The sequence below is a fragment of the Molothrus ater genome, chromosome 6, assembly GCF_012460135.2.
Source record: "Molothrus ater isolate BHLD 08-10-18 breed brown headed cowbird chromosome 6, BPBGC_Mater_1.1, whole genome shotgun sequence".
Taxonomy (NCBI): Eukaryota; Metazoa; Chordata; class Aves; order Passeriformes; family Icteridae; genus Molothrus; species Molothrus ater.
Window position 1 is genome coordinate 42,182,206 of NC_050483.2, and position 7,303 is coordinate 42,189,508.

Consider the following 7,303-nt stretch of genomic DNA (forward strand, 5'->3'; position numbering starts at 1 on the left):
AGTTTTTAGTCTTATAGTCTGGCCCAGTAATTTAAAGTTGCTACTACTATCATGTGATGGTAATACCAAGTCTTTAGTTATGTGGAGAAAGAGATAAATGGAAGGATCACTCACAAGGTGATGGATGAGGTTCCTCTTCTGAGGAACAGTTTCCAAGAGCTATTTTTAAGAACAGATGAAGACAAAGGAACAGAGCCTGCATGCAGTGCACAGCCATGCACCTAGTAAAGCAGCAGGTGAAGAACAGGATTTTGATTTCCAAAACCAAGAATACTGAGCTGAGCTGTGCCAGGGCTAAAAACTCTTTGTGTAAAAGGGCTTGAATCAAGCCCTTTGTCCCCATGCATCATGCACTGGAGTTTACTTGTACAATGCAGGACACTTCCAGTAGGTCTATTTGAATTCTGTAAGTATTTGATCTCAACCACTTCTTCTGCATCATATGATTATTCATTCCTGCCTGTTTTCTGAGTCACAAACATTAATTTACATCCATGGTTCCCTAGCAAGATGATACTAGTATCTCCCCTGTGCAAGGATGGAAATTAAGACAAAGAGACTTGCCTGTGGTTACATAGAAAATCCGTGGTTGTAAAAAGATTAGCCCTCAAAGCTTCCAGACTCTCCCACTTTACTCACGCCTCCAAAGTACACTGTGGTGCTGCCAAAGGTATAACATGTGCATTCCTCCCATTAACACTAGCTTCTCCAAATCAAGAGCTGGCTTGATTTGATTTGGCTAAGAAAACTTGGAACAAATGGTGTAAATGCAGGAGCTTCTAAAAAGAGAATAAAACACTTTTAACTAAGAACAAACCATTTAAAAATGGAAACCATTCAGTTGCTAACTGTTTATTTTAAATGTCCTGGATTGATACATACTGATAAATACACAGGCACATGAATGCATTTTAACATCCAAAGCAGCTTCTAATCTGTTAATCAAGCCCTTTTCTCCTATGTGCATTGTGAACTAGAGCTTACTTGTACTGTGCAAATACTATACTCTGGCAGTACTAATCTGCCAGAGTCTAGCTTTGCCATCTGTGAACTCCTGCAGAAAATCACTGCCTGCATCTGTAATATTTTGCTATAAACAACTTTTTATACCAATTACAATAGCACCAATGACAACACAATTTTATTACATGTAATTATAGGAAGTAATACTAAATGCCATATCACAGCCCTCCTGGGTCAGTGAGAGTTGAAGCTGATTGTTATCGCTCACAGTCTGCACTGAAATACACAGTGTTTCCAAGATTTTAGATAACAAAGATATTGTTATCTGGATAAATTGAGTCATAACTCTTACAAACATTCAGAACCTACTGAAACTTCCTTTGAAGCTAATGGCAAAGCTTCCTGACAATAAACAGGGAGTGTTCCCTTTCCATAAATCTCTGAATCTCTGCAAGTTTTGCTGTAAAAACTGTTTGGATGTTTCCTTTTTTTCCTTACCTCATGGTGTTCACTGATTTATTTTTTTTTAATATTAGCCACATTATGATCATAAAGAATAACAATTATGTTATGCACTATAAAGGCTTATTTTACAACAAGGAAAGTTTCTGAAGCACTATTTCTGCTCTTTTGAAGCCTTTTTAATGCAAGGATTGAGAGTACAAACCTCAAAGGTTTCTCTGTTCTCCTGATGTTTCTGGGCCCTTCAAAAACAAAATTCATTAAGTGGCCATAATATCAACATTTCTTCTACAGAAAGGAACCTACAAATAAATTTACAATTCTTATTTTACCCAAAAATAGCTTTATAATTTTTTTTCATAGCTGATTGCACTTCACAGTATTGCTTACTAATTGAATAATTTGCTTAGCAAAATGGAAGAAAATAAGCTGCATACACAGTGCATCTGGGTAAATGTAAGCCAAATCCATCAACAGGACTGTTGCATTTAACATAAGCATGGGCTCTTGCACTTAAGGTACACCTGCAGGGTGAATACATTAGACAACACTATTTAGCACTAAGACATATTGCACCTGGAGCACTTACTACTGAAGTTAAGAAATGCTTTGTCACTGATTAAAAAAAAAAAAAAAAAAAAAAAAAAAAAACCAAATAAAGGGAAAGTATGTGCAAATCTGAAGCCAGTTCCTGATTTCTCTACATAAATTAAAGGATATATACTTCCCTCCTCAAATTCTCAGTCAACAGTACAACCTAATGTATCCCATAAACTAAGGATCGTTTTTTTGCAGTGGCACCTGTGCAGCTTTGTTGAAGCTAAGATTCTTATACATTCTTGTCCAACAGTAAGAAGTAGAACTACAAATTCTTGTTTATAAAAGCAATTTAAAGCTATCACTAAATGTGAAATATGGATGCAAAGTGGCTTTTTTGTCCCAATTAGAGCAGTTCCCAGCTAGGTTAATGTTTTTGCTGGTATTTGCATGACTGGTGGAACTAAAGTCCTTTTCCAGACCTTGAAGACTTCACAACACAAGTACATGTGTATTTTTTTAATGCCATTACATGGCAACATTTGTGCTGAAGAGTCTTAACTTGAGCTTGTTATTTGTGGGAGGAGGAAAAATTGGTTTCAGCTTCCCTAGCAAACAACCTTGACCTGAGTCAAAACCTGGTACCTAATGGCTATTCACCCATCTAACCTAGAAAGATTTTTGCAAACTAATTGATCAATGAAAGAAACTTATAGAAAAATTCCACCTTTTCCTCGGGATTTCTGAGCTGTAAGTAATAGTCCCCTTTTCACGTCTGCCACACAGTTTAGGCCAGCAGAGCACTTGTACTGGAGCAGTAGCACCAGGCACTACACGCCTGCACTGCTTACAAGGTCTGTATGTTCACAAAGTACCAGACAGACCTTAAGTGTCTTTAGATTCCAGGACACCAAAACTAAAGGGGAAAGTTCTGGCTTGAAGATTATAAAAAAATTATGGTAACATAACCTGCAGTGGTACTACCTATTTCTGGAGGTACACTGTGCTCTTGCTCCTACCCTTTCACTAGCATAATTCAGTCTTTAGTAATGACAACAAATTAAACAAGTTTTAGCACTTCACTGCCTAGGCACTCACTGTCTCTGCATTTCTGAGCTGTAGCCCTTTGTCTGCAATGCAGACAACAATGAAGACAATGCAGCAGCCAGGAGACAGCCACAAAAACATTGAGCTCAGAGGCCTGTTAAGAGCAGAGATGTGGAAATGCATCCTCCCACAAAGCGCAGGACCACATGTATGGCTATTAAAACCAAAATCTGCAGTGAAACTTCATTGAAGCAGAGGGCATGCCAGTGGGGTAGCATTAGTCCCAAGCATTTGTTTATGACTTGATTTTCCTTGTGTCTTGGCCCTTTCTGGAAATAATAAAAATCCAAATTGAAGGGCTAGTGAAGAAGGGAACTAGCAGACTGTACAGACAAAGTTCTCATCACTTTTGGGAAAGAGGGGGAAGGGATCTGAAACTGTCTAACACACACAGTAAACATAGATATGTAAGCTTTATGCTAAGAACGTTTCTGTTTCTGTGCAGTTATCTCTCACTGCCAGAATAGCCTTAAGGATTAAGATGGTTTATTGGGATCAAATGCCTTACAGATTATTATAGTGCTGACTGTTTACTTGTTCACACTAAAATACAGATCCACACTTATATCCCTCTATGTGCATCTCTCAATCACAAATTATTTTCATTCCCTAAATGGGTCAGCCCAGATTCCCATTTTCCATATCCAAGATAAATCTCCAAAGACATCTTGATAGGCCTATGTAGGTAGGCTAAGCCTTAAAAAACATTGTCAGCATTGTCAGATTTCAGCACCTGGAATTAACACAAAACTGACAGCAATTAACACAAAGCTTTTGCCATGGGGTTTTTTAGGCAATTAATGGGTTAGAGGCTGAATCATCTAATGGTTAAAGTAGCTGAGGGTTGGGAGGGAAGGACATCTGGAGTCTGGAACACACTTTTCTGCACGAACGTCAGCTGTGCTTTTAGAGGTATGAGACTTTAAGGCCATTTAATTTGTCTGGTGTACAAAATAGGTGTCTTTTAACAAAAGGATGGAGAAAAAGATACAAGCCAACCTCTTGTTGTCAACAATTAAATTTCTCTTTAAAACAGAGCTGAGGTTCTGCAATCTCACCTGGCTTCAGCCATCTCTATATTCTTCCTAAGTTTGATGTGCAGAGCCAAGCATCCCCCACAACTAGATACCTTTCATTGTCCAGTCTGATAAGTGTGGTCTGAATTCAGAAGAACTGACATTGTTTTGTCCTGTCACTGAAAAGAGCTCAGCTCCATCTTCTTTACACCATCCCTTTTGGTATTTATGTACATTGACGAAAACAGGACTAGACTCAGCACTGACCCTAGGATTCCCCTACTGCTGACCACTGGCCTCTAACCAGACTTCACAGCACTGATCACCATCCTCCAGGTACAGCTGTAAGCCAGTTTCAATCCACATCACTGTCTGCTTATCCAGCCCAAAGCTTCAAAGTTAATGTTTTAAGTACCTTAAATGTGAGAATGCCACTCATGGTGCCTGATTCTTGCACAGGTGCCTAATGGTTCCCATGTTTAGGAAGTTGTTGACATGGTTTTATTGATGACTTGTTGCTCTGTTATCTGGTCTTTATTCCCTGGATTGTTCTGTATTTCATTCAGAAATGATATGATGGAAGAGACTTCTGTAGGTCAGGAATTGGAGATTAGGTCCTCTCACAGATATTTTAGTTGCCTCAGATTATTTTTTTTTTCAGTCTTTACTCCACAGTATTTTTTTTTTGCAAAATGAAGAATATAAAACATCTCCACTTGCATAGTTGGCAGTACAGTGATTCAAGCCTGGATTTCTGGGAGTCTGGGTTTCCATGTATCCCTCAAGCAAGAGAGACTTCAGCATTCTGCTAAATCATAAATTAATCTGTACAGGGTTTGCCTTTGTGCTTGAGTATTTTATCCAGAAATCATTGTGTTAAAATTAACTTAATAATTCAAGAACCTTAAGTTTGCATAAGCCAATAAACACAGGCAGAAAGGGAACACCTCATTCCTGCCTGGAGCCAAGAAAAACCTTGTGTCTGCCTGAAGCCATGGTGTCCAAGTAAGAGGGTAATGATGCATTCTGTTAGCCATGTAAACTGATCTGCCTTGATACACCCCACCCAGGACCTCAGCACCTGTTTAACATAACAGCCCTGTGAATGTTGGCATGAGCTGTTTATTTGCATCTCCATATAAGATATAGGCAAAGGTTCAGGACAATGACTAAATCCAGTCTGAATGTGCTTCAGGTGCTAGAAAAGCACAGTCTCTCAAGTTTTCCATCATATCAAATATGAGCTAAGAAACAAGCAAGGCTCCTGACAGCTAAAGGCCCAGAGGTGGGCTCACAGCAGCAGGTTAAATTAGCGGCCTTTTACTCCAGATATCATCCAAAACAAGTTTGGTGTGAAGCTTTTCTAAGTAATACCTGGCAGTTGGATGCAGAAAAGTAGGAAGCCTTCCAAGTGAAGTACCCGAGGTGATTAGGGAAGAAATGTAATTTGCACAAAGATAATTTAGTCAAGGCACTGAGTGAAATAGTTCTGCAGTTAACAAATGTGCCTTCAGAATGTTAATAGAAGTTTTTGTCTGGGTCTCAAGTCTCAGAGCTCAGCCAAAGACAGTGAACTTTAACGATGTAACAGAGACGTTTGGGGCGAGGGGGATGGGTTCGTTTCTTTTGTTTTCCTTCACGTATATTGCAGCTAGAAATGACACTGTCTAACACCAGATTTGTCTAGACTGGTGAAAGGATGAGGGGCATCAAGTCACCTGGGACACATTTTTTATGAGCAAGTGTTGTTTCAGGGATTCTCAGCCTTAGAATAATAATAATAATAACCAGGTTATTAGTATTCACCTAATTTAAATCACATGTTTCTCTTGAACATCACAGAGAGTGAACTGGGACCCACATAAAGTGCCATCTCACTGGTATTATGTTTGTGACACTGGGCACCATCCACTGCAACTGAGCTGAGATTCACTAACTAACACCTCCCAAGTAGTTAAAAGCTTATGAAGACTTTCTCGGTGCTCTTGGTTTAGCTCTGACTTGGTCAAAGTCGTCTCTTACAGAAGATTTTAATGAATAAATATTTTTCAGTAATATAACAGCTCTGTAAAAGTATTCTGCAAGTATCCAAGCAACTGCACATCAAATTGTCTGATCTGATTACACTTCCCAACCCCACAGAAAGAGCAGTCCTTTCTAGTGTCTTTAGCAGAAACTGGACACATGCTTAAATTTTTTCACAAAATAGAAATCTTTTTGAACAGACAAGCTTGGTATCAGGCTTCAAATTTCAGTTTACAAATATGGACTGGACCAAGAAATTTTAACAAGAAATTATAAGAGTAGCAATGAAGGTCTGACATCAAAAAAAAAGTATCAAATTCATAAAGTTGAGTCCTAAAGGTTATGATGTGGATCATCATTTACAGGGACAAATCACAATAGATGTAATCCACTTTAAAATCTCAAAATGCTTGAGAAAAGATGGCAGAATCATGAGTGTTTCATCTCACATATGAGGAAGCAGTGACATTAAAATGGGAGTTTGTGCATTCTTGCAGTTAGATAACATAAGAAGCCCATCTAGACCCAATTCTGTGATTCACAGATTTTTTCCATATGATTTACTCCTAGATAAACATGTCATATTCATTTTTTATTTACTTGTAATAAGCAGATGCAGTTATTCCAAAATTAATAAGAATTCAATTAACATAATTCAGAGGAAGGCAGATATTTAATCAGGAAGAGCTGTTCATAATTAAAGGTATACTTTACTTTAACACATATATACATTCATTACTTCTGAATTGATCATCAAAGCATCTGCAATCTCATCTATAAGACAGATCAAAAATTACAGGCAGAAAGGAATCAGGAAATAATTGGTAATAAAAAGTTAAAAAGGCTCCCAAGGTTTTGGTAGGCTATTTATGAACTAAAAGACTGATTTTGAGATCTATTTTATCTTTCACCATTAGTTATTCAGCCTACTTCATAACTGTTTTACTAGGATTAGGAGGTACTGCACATTCTAAACCTGCCACTTTGGCTTCTGTGATTTATGAGACACCCATAGTTTTTAGGGGTTAGGATGCAACTGCAAGGCAATGATTCAATGCAAATTAAATAGCTCATGTCATACTCATCAAATTAGTGCTGTTCAATGCAACATTAACTACCTGAAACCATCATGTTTGCTCATTTCAACAGACAGATACACTCTGCATCTCCAACATCTCCTTTATGCTGGGGAT